Below are 18,993 nucleotides of genomic sequence, written 5' to 3' on the forward strand. Positions count from 1 at the left end.
AAAAATAAGAAAATAAATCATATGCATTTTGTTGTCATAGATTACTACTGACAATAGTGATAACAGGAAAAGAAATTCAACTGTATTATCTGCAGAAATTAATTCAGTCAGTGAAGTGACTTACTTTGTTGGTTCCTTTGGTCAATTACACAACATTAAATAGATATTAAAAGGAACAAGGCATCAAAAGATAACCAAACTCACACAAAGGACTATTTTGAAAGGTTGGATGAGCTAAAATAGAAATTATTTGTTTTCCATTGGAAAGGGAGATTAATACTTTAAGGTGTTTTTTAATCTAGTGTTTAATATCAAGGGTTTGAGATCAAGGGTGCGTTCATGTTGAAGTAGAACAGGTCATTATGGATTTTATACCACAATTCTGTATTGTTGGGATCTCACCGGATTGGCTGGAACATATTAATTTAACCTCAAATCTTAGAGGTTGTAGAAGTTAATGGTACAAATCCAGTATACCAGAGACATCATGTCAGATTCCCCTACTCTACTGTTTCTTCTGATTTTGACCAAGCTAAATTAAACAGATTCAATCTCATCATCCATAAAGCATCTGTGTCAGATGAAAGTATGGTGTCAAATGTAAAGTACTGGATTAAACCAAAGGATTAACACTTATTCAATTTCTGTGCAAGTCCCAGTTTTAAGAACTGGCTATATGAGACAATAAGAATTTGTAACTAAATGGAAAATAATGGGAAAGGTTCTTACTAAATATGTTTTAAAAACTTACTCTTTGGGAAGTATATTTTCAGTTTAAAATCTTCACAGTAGGAAAAGTAGAAGTGGGCTAAAGATACCTGCAGGCACAAAGGTAAGAAGCACGTGACATGAATTCTTAAACTAAAAGGTTCATAGAACACAACCATGTGCGTATATATATATATATGCATAATAGTATGTATGAATAAAAATTCTATGGGATAAATCCATTGTTCTTGTTGCCCCATGTTCTGGCTTCTGTCAGCAGAATAAGATTAAAAATACATGTTTAGTTAACATATCAGACCGTGACATATTATGCTAGTAATGCATCAGACTATGAAAAGTCTTCTGTCATTAAATCTCAGGTGAAGGTTAAGGAAGTGGAATGTCAGAGAGAAAAACTGTTAAACTAAATGAAAAGAGTAGCATGCAAGTAGGTAGGACTGGCTTGGACACTCTAGAGAAAGTTAGAAGATATTTGATTAGCAGTATGCTACCTTTCTAATGGAATTTTCTGCTCGGAACTTGGAGGTAGATGGTGCATGCATAAGAGGAACTATGAAATGAATGGCTTTGATAGTGGTAGATTCATTCAGTATGTTTTCTTTTGCGATGGTGTCAATGCATATATGCATATGTCTAGGGAAGAGCAGACAGAATTCAAATAGAGCCTTGGATTTAAAATTCTGGTTTACACAGCCATCTAGTCACCCTCTAGACAGAATGCCGGAGCAGGGAGAATCTGTTGAAATTTTCTTTTTACTTGTGTCTGAAACAAAATAGCAAATTCAAAAAACCCAAAAACTAAGCAAAACAAAACAGCTGCTAAGAGAGACATTGTCTGAGATGTAATATGAATGTTTTGAAAGCAACAGAAGTATACTTGATATGCAAGTGAGAAAAAGAGGAATATGCAAGCATAAATTATGCTAGAAAAGGGAACCAGACCATATAAATAATAACTGTACTATTCATTTCTATGTGAACAAAACTTTCCATAAGACAAAAATGTGTTACCTTTGTTGAAGGCAAAATTTTAAACCTACTTCTGCATGAAGGTCTTGTGTTTTGCATGTTAAGTCACTACATCCCTCTGTGAACTAAAATTCTGCCTCCTCTCCTTGATTCTATTCTATTATTGCATTACACATAAGTGCAATTTACAAGTAAATAATTTGAGCTAGTTGTTTTGCTTTTCATTAGCAGAAAGATCATAAATCGTCAAAGAGGCTACTGCCTCTGTCTGCCTTGCCATGCTCAGCTCCTGACTCCTTGTCCCTCCCAGAAGCAGCTTGCCCTTGTTGTTGCCTGATATTTTATGCCTGATGTTATATGGCTCTTTGTATGTTTTGCAGAATGATTGTTTTATTATCCAGAAAAGGAAATGAGCCATCCTGAGTACCTGGTTAGTCTTAATAGGACTAAGGAAGTTACTGGTAAATACAAAACACCTGAATTTGTTGAACACTGGAATGTTATAGGCACAAGAAGCTCTGAGCTCACATGATACAGCAGTGCAAAGAGACTCAGTTTCAGCAAAATGGATATTATCAGAGTTGAATTACCACCATAAAATCATTCATGCAACTTAGAAATCCAAGCAGTACTAAGACCTACCTGCCCTACTGCTGGGATCCCAGAACCAGCCCTATGCAGGACTTGGCTTTCAGATATATCAGCAGAGGGAACTTCAAAATGATATGTAGAATACTCTGAGCCTGTTTAAAAGAAACAAGTAAAAACTCCTTAGGTTTTTAGCTCTCAAGTGGTTGCTTTGCAGTATGAATGAAATATGGGAAAAGATCAGGAAAATGAGTGTAATTCTGCGATGTGACATGTACAGTTGTTGGAAGGAAAACAAAAGAGCAGAGTGACATCTAAAAGGCTTAAGGGAGTTAAGGGGAATGTTTTTTACAAGTTTATGAGGAGAAATACAGAAAGATAAAGTTGCCTGATTGATAAATGTGGAAATAAACTGGTGATATTTAAAAAAAATAATAAAAAAGACTGAGTTCTGTTAACTATCTTTAATAAGAAGAAAAGATAGCTGGATAATTAGAAAGTAATGACATTTTCTAAAATAGCTTCACATAGGAAGTTAGATTAGATAAGGAATACTTGAAGGTACTGAGAGTATAAAAAGTTAGTTTAGTTTCAATGATATGCAACTTGAAGCATTAAGGGTGATATGAAAATGTTCAAGTACATTTTAATTGATATTAAGAATTGACATCATTAATGACAGAACAATCTGAATAAGATAAAACCTGGAAAATTAGTTTTAGAACCTTGCAAGAACAAAAGAAATCTGGCAAAACTAGAGAAATACAGAAGTTTCTATGGATGTGGAAAAAATTACAAAGTATACGTCACATAATCTAAAGTAATAGAGATGCATACGAGAGAACTACTATGATCATGGTAGTAAATACAGTTGCTTAATACTTCCCTGTTGTTAACCTCCAATGTCTTGAATTAACCTAAATTCTGTAAATTACGGTGAAAATAGATTTATAATGGAAATTAAATTATCATTCAATTTCTGCAATCCTATGAATGAATTGTAAATATATTTTATTTCAATTATTTTTTTTCATGGCAATATATTCTCTGTATATAGTAGGAGCAAGAGATATTTTCTAAAGCCACTGGTTTTGACAGATTTTTGGGAGATCTGTTCATTTTGGGAGTAGTGAATATTTCATTTAATATTTTGGTAATTCAAGAGTAAGTGTAAACATTATGTTAGTGAAATTCAGAGATAAAACTAAATTTATGATGCTGAAATTACAGTAAATCATATAAAAAATGAAAGAACACTTTCTGCAGAAAAACAATAATCTAAACCACGGCTTTTAAAAGGCTATGATAATATAGACAATAGATTGATCACAAAATGCAAAGAAATAAGGGCAACACAATGAACGGTATCATTGACTCAGCTTTACTGGATAACTACTCAGATGTAATGATATTTAAAGTCTCATCTAGCATAGGAATCATAGTATGCTATTAATATTTATTGAGAAGTCCATTAGATACTATCGTAAATCATATAACTGTACTAAGGTCTTTGCTATGCTAAGTTGTTGGAATCATTAATATACACTACATAGAAAAAGCAAAATTACTATCTCCTCCCAATTTCTTGAAAACTATGTTTGTTTGTATATGCTGCAGTTGTTTGAATTATAATCAGAACCCTCATGAGAAAGATTAGATCATAAATTTCAAGAAATGTAGTATTCATAACACCCCAGTGAAATAATGTTAGGAATAACTTTGATTGGAAGGTTTAAAAGAAGTTGCAGCATGGTCATTTAATAAACTGCTTCCATTTAATCCTCAGAAACATCCACAGTGAATTGTTCTGGAAATATTACTTCTTTTTTTATAGATGTTTCTGTTTCCAAAATCAGCATTGTTACTCTATTTTGAAGACAGAATACACATCCAAGTATATGCTAAATTTCATCACTGATACTCAGATATTGAAGTCATAGAACACTGTAAGGATAAATGGCATATTATCGTGCAAAAACCATGATTCCAGTAGAAATATTGTTGATACAGTGTTTTAGATGGCTACTGATCTAAACAAATGACCTTTACATTACATTCTTAGCAAATGTAATGACTTTCTTTACACAGAACTTTCCATAATTAAATGAACATAGACTTTTTTATTAATTTAAGCAACACCAGAAATGTGCATATGCATTAAGAATTTGGATAGGATACAGACCAGGATAACTTTTCATACTATGTGAGATTCAGAGCATTTAAGAGCTCCTACCTAGACACTGAGATCCTGAAACAGAAATTATATGGAATCCAGGAAAAAAACCTCACTACTGAGTTCTTTGGTAGGTTTTCCAGATAGCTGCTTCCCTGTTGTAAGAAACGTAATTTCAGGAACTTTTCTCTCACTTTTAGAATTCTTCTGCTTGCACTCCAGCAAATGGGCAGAGATTAAGTGAGAGAGTATCTTTTTGTCACTTAACTAAGAAAATTGTATTGGGTCTGGCTGAACTGGACTTAATTTTCCCCATAGCAGCCCTCATAGTGCCATGCTTTGCATTAGTAGCTGGAAAGGTGCTGATAACACATCAGTGTTTTGGCTACTGCTGAGCAGTGTTGGGCAGCATTTGTGCTCTCTCTCTGACATTAGTAGACTGGGGGTGGGCAAAATCTTGGGAGGGGGCACAACTGGGTCAAATGACCCAAACTGACCAAAGGGATAGTCTATACCATGTGATATCAACTCAGATATAAAAGCTAAGGAAAGGTGGAAGAAGTGGGGGCACTGATCATTTACAATCCTTGCTTTCCAGAGCAACAACTGTGTGTGCGGAGTCTTGCTCTCCAGGAAGCAGCCAGACATCACTTGCTCATGGAAAGCAGCAAATAAATCTTTGGGTTTTTTTTTTCTTTGCTTATGCTTGCACGAACTTTTGCTTTTTCTTTAGTAAACTGCCTTATGTGAAACTATGAGATTTTTTTTTGTCTTATTTTCTCTCCTCTGTCCAGCTGAGAAGGGGGAGTGATTAAGCAGCTTGTTTGGCACCTGATCTCCACCTAAGGTCAACCTACTACAAGTGTGTTACTCAAGATTAGTATTGCAGTCCTAAAGTTAGAATGTTTTATGCTCTTCCATTACTAAGTACATGTTTCTAAAATTAACCTGTTCCTGTAGATTGGCTAAAAGCATTGGAGGTCAAAGTCATTTCACTGAGATTATATATTCGAAGATTTTGTTGCATAAGGCTGAAAATGAATGTGTTGTTAGCTTCTTGTATTAGTAGTGTCATGTGACAGTTCACTTTGCAAATCAGTATTCATTTTACACATATTTTTTTCAGAAACATGTTTACTGTAAAAGCTTTGCTTTTTTCTTTTTGTTAATGAAAGGGAATTTCAATGTTTGGCAAATAGTAATTATGCAAAGATTTTTTCATTAATTTTAATAACAGAATTTAAAATGTCCCATTCCACATCATTTGGCTTAGCAATTATCTAAAAATTATATTCTCACTGGAATTTTCTTCCAGTATAGACCAATTTGTTTAAATTGCAACTTTGCGTTCCCATGTGGCTACTCTCAGTGGTTATTTCTGACAATATTTTGAGGTACAAAATAGTAATGTGTTTCATGTCTATTGGCTCCTAAAGGACTATTATTTGTATTGTTTTTTGATTTTCTAAATATTGTGTTAATGTAACTATAGTCATCATAGCTAGAATGAAGTTAAACCATAGCCATTTTGAAATCAAACTGGTGTCTAACTAATACAATAATTAATAACTAAGGGCCCTTCCCCTTTGTGACATAAATATATGATTAATGTATGCTCCCCTGCTGAGAGACAATTATTTTTATTCTCTATTCTGGTTAGATTGCTAACGCATTCCATTTGGAGCTCTGGCTCCAGGTCTTGTATTCTTCTAGTTTACCAGGTCTCACGGCTTGCAGGGGTAAACTTGGTCTCATCTAGTTACTGTATATTTGTCTTTTGAAATCTTTTGACATGTAATCAGCTGAATTGGTACTTTGTTATCCAGGCTATCTAAATCTCTTCTCAGTAATTTATCATGAGTTAGGCAACGTCAGAATTCACACAACAGATACAAAGTAGTTCATTTCATCTGCAAAACAGCTTCAGAGCTTCCTGTTTTAGTTTTAGTTCTTTCATCCCCTTCTTTGCTGTTCATCAAATGATGACATAACATTTTTCTAGAAGTGTTCTATGTCAGAGCCAGAGTGTGTTTCTTGGAAGTGGAGGGTAACATAACAAGAATCAGTGAACACAAGTTGCAGCAAGGGAAATTCACATTAGGTATAAATGAAAGTACTCAAATGTATTGAATAGGTTGTTAGAAAAGACAGTGGACTGTCCGTTCATGGAGATGGAGTTGATGGAACAAGGCCTTGGACAACCAAGCCAGGGATCCCTTCTAATTTAAATTATTCTATAATTCCACTGAACGTTAAAAGAAATTGCTTAAATCCTGATTTAATACGGGAAGAAAGTATTTACTTCCCTTCTCTTGGACTGAGTCTGGCATCATTTAAGCAGACTTCTTCTCTGATTTGAGCAAGAATATAGTGAAAACCTTTCTTGACATAAATACCTGGAATCTAATTAGCATAAGTATGGAGCAGTCAGAGTTTCCACTGAGAATGAGACCTGTGAATGACCAATAATTCTGAAAAAATCTATACTTTCTGAATTTGGAATTCAATCTTTCTGGCATTCAAATAAAGCATTTTCAACTAAGTACAAAAAAGACCCCATCTGTGAAGTGTGAACAATAATCTCTTCTTGCTTAATGGATGTGTTGTGAATATTAAACTCCTTAAATTATTATCCAGATAAAACAATAAGCAGTACTATAGAAAAGTCCAAAAGGTAACTATTAATTCTATTCTTGGTCTTGCGGTATGGAAAATAGTAAGGTCTGGTTGTGCATATTTAATAATGTAAATACAAAGTAAAATTGAAGACCTGCTCAGTCCCTAAACAGTTTTTATCCTATAGGTGAAATCAAGGAGAAGATAAGAGGTGAGAAAACATCACTTGAAATACTGTATAATTTGCAGACTTAGTATGTCACTTTACAAATCTGAATTCTTCAGTAGATCCTCTTAAACATAATGCAAGCATAGAAGTTTTCCAGTGTAAATGTTATTTCTAAAAGATCAAATTAAGATGCTATTACTTGTAGTATGTGTTTTCTTTGGATTGGCCAGATTGGAATTGCCATTATTCTGTATAAAAAGTGAGGATGAAACATTCATTTTAGACACTTTTCCAAATGTTTAAAGATTATATTATATTTTAAACAGAATGGAGTGAAATGGGGGTTCCAGGAATCAGAGAATCATTCTGGTTTTAACCAAATTCATGTGAAGTATAGGCAGCTGTAGGCACAAATATATTCACCATGATCTACATTTAATCTACTATTCAGAATCAATGTGCCAAGGTGGAAAGAAAATGTTCAGAAATGGAAACAAAAACCAGATGAACAGTTTTACACCTTTTAAGGGAAAATAATTTTTCTAACAACAGGTATTAGAACAGGTAATCTCCAGGAATTATATATGTATGAGTATGTGGGTATGTGCCCCAATATAACTTGCAGCCCTGTGAATGGGCAGATCATTTTATACTTATTCTCCCTACTCTATTTTTTCTTAATTTTTACATCAAAATGTCTTTATTAATGTGTAAAATACCCAGAATAAACCCTATAGCCTTTAAGGATATCATACTACAAGATAAAAAAAATTAATAATGATGAGGCTTGCGCAGTATATTTATGCCATGGTTTAGCCCCAGCGAGCAGCCAAGCCCAACACAGCCACTTTGCTCAATCCCACCAGCAGGATCAGGTAGAGAATCAGAAGGGTAAAAACCAGAAAACTTGTGGGTTGAGATAAAGACAGTTTAAGAGGAAAAGCAAAAGCCGCGCACACAAGCAAAGTAAAACAAAGAATTCACTCACTGCTTCCCATGGGCAGGCAAGTGTTCAACCATGTCCAGGAGACCTGGGTCCCATCACACAGTGGGAAGACAAACACCATCACTCCAAATGTCTCCCCTCTTCCTTCCTCTTCCCCCCACTTTATACACTGAGCATGATGTCATTCAATCTGGAATATCCCTTTGGTCACTTTTGGGTCACTTGTCCCAGCTGGGTCTCCTCCCAGCCTCCCATGCACCCCCAGCTTCCATACCAGCATGGCAGTATGCTCAGCAATAACAAAAAACATCTCTTTATTATCAACCCTACGTTCAGCACAAATTCAAAACATGACCCTACACCAGCCACTGTGAAGAAAATTAACTCTATCCCAGCCAAAAGCAGCACATTATAATAGTAGACTGAATTTTTCACAAGATGGACACATTCTATGTTTTCATGTGCTGCATATATACTAAGTACACTTCCATATATTTTCACATATACTGCATTGTGAAGAAAGAAAAATGTTTCTAAAATTTTATTTTAGAGCAAAAGGAAAAATGAAAGCTTGTAGGAAATTCCGTGACCACTGAGATGACGCATGCATTGTTAGGTACAAGTAGACTTCTTTGCGAACATTAGTAATAGAATATTTATGACATATTGCCTTTTCATTTTCAATTTAAAGTTGTGCTTCAGCTTTCAATGAATTGCTTCATCTATCTATTCCCCCATCCCTGTAAATTTTAAAACCTGTTTAACATTCTTTGGAAACTTGGGGGTGAATAAACGCACTAAAAATTCCATAGTATTTGTTACAGTTTCAAGGAATATATATTTGTAGTTTCATGGAAAAATATAGAACTTAAGAATGCATATTGATATTAATGGTTTGTTTTGCAAAAGTCAATTCCTAAAACACCTAATGTGAAGTGTTTGGATTATTTTAATAGATCACTGCTCTTTGTAACAGTTTTGGTTTCAATTTATTTCAGTTTATTTTTGGTTTTATCCTTGTATGTAAATTTTTGACACAACAGATAAATGCCTTTTTGTGATTTCAAATTCAGATTGAAAGCTCTGTATTTCTGGTAATTAACAGCAGAATATGTGGTTCTCCATCTTCTTTCTACCTTTTGCATGTTCTTATCGAATCTTGCATGAATTGATTCAAAATATTTTGAACTTTACAACAAATATTATACATAGTTTGATATGTGTAGATTTGTCTTAAATATTAATATGACCATTCAGAAGGTCAAAATTATGTATTCCTACCTGCAAAGGTACTAATGCAATTAAACAGATCTACTTGACATTTTAAAATGTTAACTGGTGTACATTATTGTCCAGTGTTATGAATTAACCTACCAAGAAATATAAGTGGATTTTTTTTTATTTAAGTGTGAATAGGACTGCATTAATCTTAGAATAATAGAATACCAGGTTGGAAGGGGGCCTCAAAGGTCATCTGGTCCAACCTTTCTTGGCAAAAGTACAATCCAGACAAGATGGCCCAACACCCTGTCCAGGTGAATCATAGAAGTGTCCTACATTGGGGAATCCACCACTTCCCTGGGAAGATTATTCCAATGGTTGATGGTTCTCATTGCAAAAAAATTTCGTTTTGTGACTAATAGGAATCATCCCAGTAGTATCTTGTACCCCTGTTCTTTTACATGTGACTCCTTGTAAAAAGGAAGTCTCCCTCTCCTTTGGAGCCACCCTTTGAACACTGTAACATGGTAATACATAAAAATGCAGATGCCATGTAAAACATGCAAGGATGGGTTAACCTGAGGTACAATAAGTCACATGTTGTTAAAATATAAAGGTCTGAGTATGTCACATTGCATAGACATGGGAAATACGCTGAACAAATATTTTGATTAAAAAAGATATTAAATTAGGCGTGGTAGTAACAGTGTTTTGTTACCTCACAGGTAGAAAAAATAACACAGTTAAGGGTAGAAATCCTGTTCTATGCCTCACTATCTTTTTATAAATAGGAGTTATGAAACAGTACGATATAGAAACAAATATCTAATGCATAACCTTATTTCTACAACTACTAGTAGGTTACCTAGAGTACTTTGACAAATTTCAGTGGGTAATTAAAAACATATGGGGTTTTTTTCTATTTTACTGAGCCTTTCAAAGTTCAAGATCTGAATTTTTAATGGCATCATCGATTTTGAGTGAAAGTTCCTATATCACGTATAACCCGAGAGTATTAAGAAAGACTCACTAAGCTGCCCAATTACTTACTTGTGTTTCACCTATCTGATATGATTAATATTTCTTCCCTAAGGAAGAATTTTATTATTAAATAATTATTAACCATTAATAGAAATCACATTGCGCAAAATAGGTTTTAAGAATGACAAGTTTTCCACAAGTAGATTTTGCAAGAGGTTGGAATGTTTCATTGAATAACCATATTAGCATTCAAATTAGAAACTGTGCATAAAACTTTTAAAAATTTCAGTTTTATTACATTGTGTTTTGTTGTCTGAAGAAGAAGCAGCTCAGGGGAGACTTTATCTAGAATTACCTGAAAGGAGGTTGCAGTGGGGTAGGGGCCTCTTCTCCCAGGCAGCTAGTGACAGGACAAGAGGACAGCCTCAAAGTGCAGCACAGGAGGTTCAGGGTGGACATCAGGAAGAATTTTTTCACTGAAAGAGTGGTTACACATTGGAATGGGCTGCCCAGGGAGGTGTTGGAGTCACCATTCCTGGAAGTGTTCAAGAAATGAATGGACATTGAATCTAGTTCTACAACTTAGTTGACGGGTTGGTTTTGGTGAAAGGTAGGTTGGATTTGACCTTGGATGTCTTTTCCAATCTTAATGATTCTATGATTCTCTGACTTTTTTTTCTGCATGAACTGAAAGAAAATTATATCCTAGTACAAACAAAACCACAACTACTACCACTATAATTTTGAGATTTTTTTTTTTAATAAATCCGTTTATCTGTTTCCACCACATCAGAACACTATTTGTTTTCTTTTTCTTTTCTTTTTTTTTTTTTTTTTTTCCTGTCAGTAGTCCTTAGTGTGGAAAAACTTACATCTTCTTTTATCCTTGAATGTTGGCGGAAAATAGATGACCAAACCTCTGAAATAATTTGTCCTTATTTTGTATTTTAGACTGAATTTTTTTATTTTTTTTTTCAGAAATTTTCAAGTACCCCTTGTCTGGCTTCACCATTCGGTCAATGTAGGTGGGGGTTCCTTCCATTTTCTTGTGATACTGAATTATACAACTAAATCAAGGTGGAACTCAGTACCTGGGAAGACTCAAACAGCTTGAGCCTGGGAATTAACACCAGTGCATCAAATTTAGTTTTCTACACAGAATCTTATTTATGGCTTTTCTAATGTCATTCCCAGAATTTTCCCACTGAACTTAAATCATACTTTAGTATTCTTGCTTCTTCCCATCACAGAACTAGGTCTTGTATAATTTTCTCTTAGATGAATTTCAATATTTTTCCCACTTTCACCTTACAATCCTTTCTTCTTTTTTAGTATTAACATAATTTTATCAGAGTCTATTTTGTAGCACCTTGGCATTTTAGCTTTCTCATAAAAAACTTTGTTCCAAAACCTATATCTTCTGCATCTTCTGTATGCCTATATTTCCTTCTTTGTTTCCTCAGCAATCTTTTTTCTTAAGTAGTTCAGAGTGCATTGTTTTTTCTCATTGCTGATTAATTTTCCCAGTGTTTGCTTTTTTCCTCTCCTCTTTAACTTGTTATATCTGCATGTTCCTTTACTACTGTATTGTTTTTGCTTGCCTTGTTTTAGATTGCCTCTGAAATTATCATGTCATGTAAGTTTCACTTTCTCCAAATTCTTTCAGTATTATTTCTTCCTGTATGTTTTCTCTCTCTTTTTTTCCTAAGAGATCTAATACCTGTCTACTTGCTTTATTCTTTCACTATTCTTTCATATCTAACTTTGTATGTTAAGATTTCATTTTTGAAATGAAATCATTACATACACCTTCATTATAGGTTAGTGTAAGTAGGACTGATAAAAGCTTTTAAGGTATGCATAGGTATTGATTCCAAGGGCAGCTGGTCTCTTTTTTAAAATATTTATTTTAAAAATAAATTCTATTTAAAAATACTAATTATTGTTTCTCAGTAGGAACATGGACAGAAATCATCCTGGGAGAAATCATACTACTTCTGCTGTCTGATATTGGTTTTCCCAAGAGTTGCATGGATTGCCTAGTACTGAGTTTTTACGTGGCTGGTTTTTTTTTTGGTTTCTATAGTGTAAATGGATTTTTTACCAAGTTTTTGAAAGAAATTTTTAGGCATAGGAATTTCATTCACAAATAAAATTGCTTTAGTAATCCTGTCATGAATTGAAGTAAACCTTTTGTGCAGTGAAACACAAATTATAATTTCTGTGTAAGTCCTTTACTATAATTGTACATTTATGTATTTTTCCTGATTTTGATGTAAGGCACCATCTTACAATGGAAGCTTTGTTATACGTGGATGGTATACCTGGTTTTGTAAATCAGTTTCTCATTTGAAAGCCCTGAATATTGACCATCATTTCATACAACTAAAGCTTCAATTAATATTAAAATGCAAAGATTCGTAAACTTTGGTTTATTATACAAAAATATCCCTGTGTGTCCCTATCACTAAAACCAAGAAAGGCTGAATTCCTTGTTTTGCGTACTCTTCTGGACAGCGAAGAGAGTAAATTATGTTCCATCTCTTAGCATTTCCACATTTCATATTTACTTCTGACTGTCAAACTAAATGAAATTTGCTCTGATAAATGTTTTAACTTCTTTCTTCATAAGTCAGTTTCAAATATCTGACCAGTTTCCTTATTGAGCCCTGGAGACTTATAGCAATTATTGCTATCATATTTTTTTCCTGTCAGTTTGATCTATCCTCCCAGTTTGGGCCAAATCTGCCTTTCTGGTCATTTTGTACAACAGATATTTCTGATTTGAAGGACTACATTAGATTTTTTTTCTTTCTATTGTTTCTTTCATTGAAAGAATGCATTGCACTAAACTGATATCTTCTACAAACAGCTTGCTGTTTAAGCAGCTTCTAGAAACACCTCGTCTCACAAAGGCACCATGTTTTTTGGAGTTCACACACAGGTTACTTACTCCTACTTATTGAGAATGTGATAAAAGCTGTACTGGGTCAAACCAGAAAATCAGTTTCCCATGTACTTTTTTTCTACACATGACCAACCTTCCCCCAGTTCCAAATACTGTTAGGGTAGGGAACAAAAAAAGGAGGAGCTGCTTCTGCAAACTTTTCTCCAAGGTGATTACTGTCACTTAACACCACCACCTCAGGACAGCCAAAGCAGGACTGAAATTAAATCTCATGAGAGACATGGAGAGTAACATAGAGAACTTCTGCAAGTACCTCAAAAGCAAAAGGAAAACCAGTGAAAATTGCTGTTGTGTGAGGCAGGAGCCATGGTGCCAAAGGACATGGAAAAGGTGATGTTTGCAATGTCTTCTTTGCATCAGTTTGGAGCAAGAAAAATAGTCTTTGTGGAAGAGGATGCAGTTAGGGAACATTTAAACAAATTGTACTTGCATAAGTGCATGGGATGTGACAGGAATCACCCACAGTGCCAAGGGAGATGGATGATGTAATTACAAGGCTTTTCTCAATTATCTCTGACAGGTCACAGTGATCGTGAAAGGTTCCTTAGGATGGCAAGAAAGCAACTTTTACTGCTATCTTCAAGAAGGACAAGGATGAGAACCTGGGGAACTACAGACCAGTCAGACTCACCTCAATCCCTAAAAGTATAGGCAAGAAGGTGATTGGGACTAGGCAGCAAGGATTTATAAAGGGGAAATCTTGTTTAACCAACCTGCTAGCTTTCTCCATTTTTTTTTATTTATTACTATATTAATAATAATAATCTGAAAGACCATATCTAGAATATCTATCAAAACAAATGAACTAGTGGCCAAGCACTGTTAACTTAGCCACATCAGCAGCATCTTCTTCTGCTCCCTATTCCCCTCCCCAGGAGGAGAGTGAGAAACAGTGTCATCACTATTGCCAAATGTCACTGTGCTTTCACCATTGTCACTATCACACTTACTTTTGAGATAATTTTTTCTAAATTTGTTCTTATTTCCAAGTGACCATTATAGTTCATACTTCTTAACTATATCAATGATGTATTTTAACAATATCTATGTCTCTCATTCTATATTCTCTTAGGACCCCTTCTCTGGCTTTACCTGAAGTTCATTTCCTGCTGAAGCTGTCATGGACAAGCCAACAGAAAAGAGAGTAAAAAGCCTTTTGTGACTTGTAGACAGACAAATAAAATATTGTTTTACTTTTGATAAGTTTTGCATGGTATGGCCGCAGGTTTTAGATATATATTAATAATGAGTAGTTCCATGTAAAAGTAAATATTTACAACATAGTGATGTAGCTGTATAAATGCTTGAAATAATAGCAGAGGTCTTAACTTTGGGAGATAGTGCAGGGGTGTACAGATGTAAGATCATAAGAAAAAGGACTCATGCTTACAGGGCAGAACTTTGGGCTGTAAAATTTGCAGTAAAGATCAGTCAAAAATTCAGATCCGGGAACAGCACTAAATTAAATTTGTAACAACTAAGAACAAGTATTTAAAATACAGAAGTCTTGAACAAATGATAAATTTTAATGCAACATAGACTTGCTGATAGTGAAGAAATCAAGGTGTAGAATGTGTTAGCAAATAAATAAAAATTACTCCAAACAGATCCTAGAGTGAGGAGGAGGAAACCATCAAAATGATAAATAAACATTAACCTCTCAGCTAAGGACTAAGGACATATTGTGTTTTGGCTTTACCCATCTCCTTATCCCTAATAGTCCAGACTGAAGACATCAACCTTAGGCCTGGTAGGAAAGCAGAAGAATGACTACAACATTGAAAAAAGAGGTAGCCACTGGGATATGTGTGTAGTTTAAACTATTGTTTTTATTCGTACTGTGTAATAGAATAACATTTTTTTTTAATTTTCTTTCAGTTTTCTTTTTCTATAATTAGATTTGGACTTCTGTAATTTGTTGATCAGTTAGGATTTCAGTTATAATAACTAAATCTTAGTTTTACATAAGAGATGTGGGGATGGGCTTTTTTTGCAAATAGCAGTTCATAACACCGTTTTCAGCATAACTCCTTATATTAATTACTTCCCTAATATTAAAGATCCCTTTCAGATTTGAGGAGCCTGAACCACATGTTCTGAAAAATTGAATTGCATGATAGTGACTTGGTGAGCATAATTCTCTTGTTCCTGAAAAAAAAGACTGGTTTCCATTTCTCAATTTGAAGTTTATTTCCAGGTCTCTACCAGCTCTTTGTGCTGTAAATGTCTTAGATTCACAATAGATCGGGATCATTATCCATTCTTGTTTCTGGCCTTTGGTTTTCACATGGTACTGAATCTGTGTAATGAGCAGGTGCTCAATGACATTCCTAGCTGCAGTGATAGCATGCTGTAACCTTCAACGTGTCACCTCAGACCTCATTTGGTGGAACATAGTGATGTGATCCTGACTCAATTTTATTATGAAGTCTGTTGCTAAGACATGAGAATGGACGTGAGCTAAAGCCATGTTCAATAATAAATGGAAGAATGCAGACAGAACTGAAATTGCTGAGATGGTGACAGTGGCTCAAGGATTCAAGAGAAAATAATAATTTATGAGACACCAAGGATAAAGCAGTGAGCCTGAATACAGCAATTTGATAAGAATGTGGATCAGCCAATTCTCAGAAGAGGAGGAGACCTACTTTCCCTCATTTTGTGGGACTGACTGGCCACCAGGGACACTGTATATAACCTGATAGCAGAGTTTTGCTGCATAATGTGAAAGATGCCTGAACAAATTAATACACTGGGTAAAGTCCTAACTGTCAGATGTTGAAGCTACATCCCTATCTTGGTAACTGACTGATAAAGGATGAGTCTTTTTATTCCCGAAACAATGAATTGCATGAACATATCTTTCCTGATAGCCATAGTTTTTGCATTTATGGTCACATTTTTGCTGTCATACTTTTATCTGAATACAGTTTTCCTGTATTCACTATTTCTGCAAGACATCTTTTGTAAGATTCAGATTTACTGGTGATTGCTTTCAAAATGTTTTACATAACAGCATCCTTTTCTGAGTTCTATCAGATCAGGAAATGGACTTTACTTCTTCCTCCATCCCTCAACCTTGGTCTACTTTTTTTAAGCTATCCTGTCACATATTGGATGCTTGTAATTTACTATATTACTGTATGCTACATTGAAAAATAATTATACAAGTGGGGGTTGCAATTCAATTATAACTATCCAGTTTTGTTTCAGACCCTTTTGCGGAAAATAGGTAAACAGAAAAAAATGCAAAATTTCAGTTAGAATGTGAAACCTCTTGAACATTCTCAGTGAATTATTTTATTCTCTTAATATGAAGGTCATGCTTATCATGTGTATTTGAAATTTTTAAAAAAGGTTATATACTTAATATCTGTACAATGATATTGTATTTTCAGATACTTGGTCATTAGCTAGCCACTAACATTTATCCTGTTAGGATAAGCTATGTAATTGTAATCAAAATTGTGTTTGTTATTGTCAGTGATGTATCCTGGAAGAATTTAGTTTAGAATTTCTACCACTTAATTGCTGATACCTTTGTGTGTACATTTGGCACAATTTAAGTCCTTAGTGGAATAAGTCTCCTATCAGATTTTATGTTTTAACCTAATAGAAAAAAAGTCATCATCTCAGTTTTGCATAGTCGACGTGTTCAAATTGTGATTGAGTGCCCTTTAACTCGTTTGTTTATTTGTTCATGTTTGACAGTGTTGGGGATAAAGCAGCATGCTAAAGAAAGCTTGATTTTAAAATCTTATTTTTAAACATTGAAAATATAAACAAAGGTGAGAATTACATGTTTTTCAGTAATAAGATGAAACAAAAGGCAGCTAGAAAAACAGTTCAGAAATATATCTTGATTTTAATTGTGGTATTTTGTTGGTTTCAAATATTTTATGTTAGTAAATCTCATTAATCTTAATAGTGTGTTATAAAAACCAATGTTGCCAGCCTGTAAGGTTATTGATGCAGATATGAGTGTATGTCATCATATTTGCTCTATGCACTTATTTTTACTTCCAAGTATATAGTTCTTAATGTTTGTTTGGGGGAAACTCAGTATCCAGCATTGACCTCAGAAGAAACATAGCAAAAACTCAGCATCACTCAAACAGGAAGCTGAAGATCATAGGCAAGATCTTACCCTTAAACAAAAAACATCTTAGAAAGAATCAAAACAAAAAAATTAAGCAATCAAAGTCCTATTCTGACAGCTGTTCTGAGTGCAGTTTTGTCTGTATTTCCTTCCCAGTGCTGCCCTTTGCTGATACCCTGATGTGACTGACAGGCTAAGCACCTCTGCCTGTGTGTGGTCAGCTATAGAGTGGGGTGTCTTCAGAGCTCCTGTGCTTTGGGCAGCTTTTTCCACAGGCTTTTCCCCTGGGTCTCTGATGGCAGTGTGTCAATTTACAGGTTGTCTGAGGCAAGTCAGTACTACAGTACTCTGATACATACAGATAATTATTGCTATTTCAAGGCATAATTTTGCTTTGAATATTAAGCAACTTCAGGGAACCTGATCAATCTCACTCTTCAAGAAAATTTAATTTTGCCAGGTATGAAAAGCATAGAGGCTAGAATTTAACAGAAAAATAAGATGCTTAAAAGGAAAAGTGAACTTCCACAGATTCCAGCCTGAATCCAGGGCAGGACACGTATATTTCCTAAGTGCACCTGGGTGCTTTTCTCCTGTATCTGACCATGAGGATGCCAAAGATTGCTATCTCATCTGTACAGCAAGGCTCAGCAGAAGCATCATCTATAAGGAGCTGTGAGTTAGCAGCAGTTTCTCGATGTGCTTGTAAGAGATGCTCTGGCCTGAGGATGATCTGCCTTATGTGTCTTCTGAGGACAAAGCAGCTCGTTCTGTTTTGAATTTCATTTGTGGAAAATTACTTGATTAAGCTAAGGTTTTTCAACTTTGTTTGGCATGATTTTACAGGCTGAATATTTGCTTCTGAAAATGTTCCATTCTAAATGAAATTATTCAGCTTGCCCTTTGTTCTTTCTCCCTCTCTTCTCCCTCCAGCTTGGCTTTTTTTGTAAATGAGTATTTGTTTCTAGCTTTTGTCTGCAAAGGATTATATTCCAGACCTTGCAGAATTTTACTTCTCAAAACCTTACAGTTTTCTCTCCAGCAGCAATAGGAAGCCTATTTATAAGATTGTGATGCAAAATGGAAATACAAGAGAACTGAATGTGTTATGTGAAGCCAGACAAGGCCTAGAAAGCAGGTAGAGAGAGTTAAAATCAGAATATAAGTCAGAATATAGGAATATAAGTAGAATATAGGAATATAAGTATAAACAAGAGCATGAAGAACTTTGCCAATACTTAGCTACGATGTACTGCCAGAACCTAGAGATTAGGTGGCGCTAGAGATTAGGTGGTACCGTACACTAAACGGAATGCACACACACTTAATTTAAGTAAGATAAGGGGGCAAAGTGGGGCTTGACTCCAAGAATCTTGCAAAATTCACCATGAAGTCTGCCAAAACCAAGAAAGTTGAAAAGTTCATGAAGATGATGGAGCCTGGGCCAGGGGCTGATAAGGATGAAGAACAGGAACGACCCTCCTAGATTCTCCCCAAATTGAAGACCATGCCCCAGACTCTGCCTAGACTCCAC

The sequence above is a fragment of the Chiroxiphia lanceolata genome, chromosome 1, assembly GCF_009829145.1.
Source record: "Chiroxiphia lanceolata isolate bChiLan1 chromosome 1, bChiLan1.pri, whole genome shotgun sequence".
Lineage (NCBI taxonomy): Eukaryota > Metazoa > Chordata > Aves > Passeriformes > Pipridae > Chiroxiphia > Chiroxiphia lanceolata.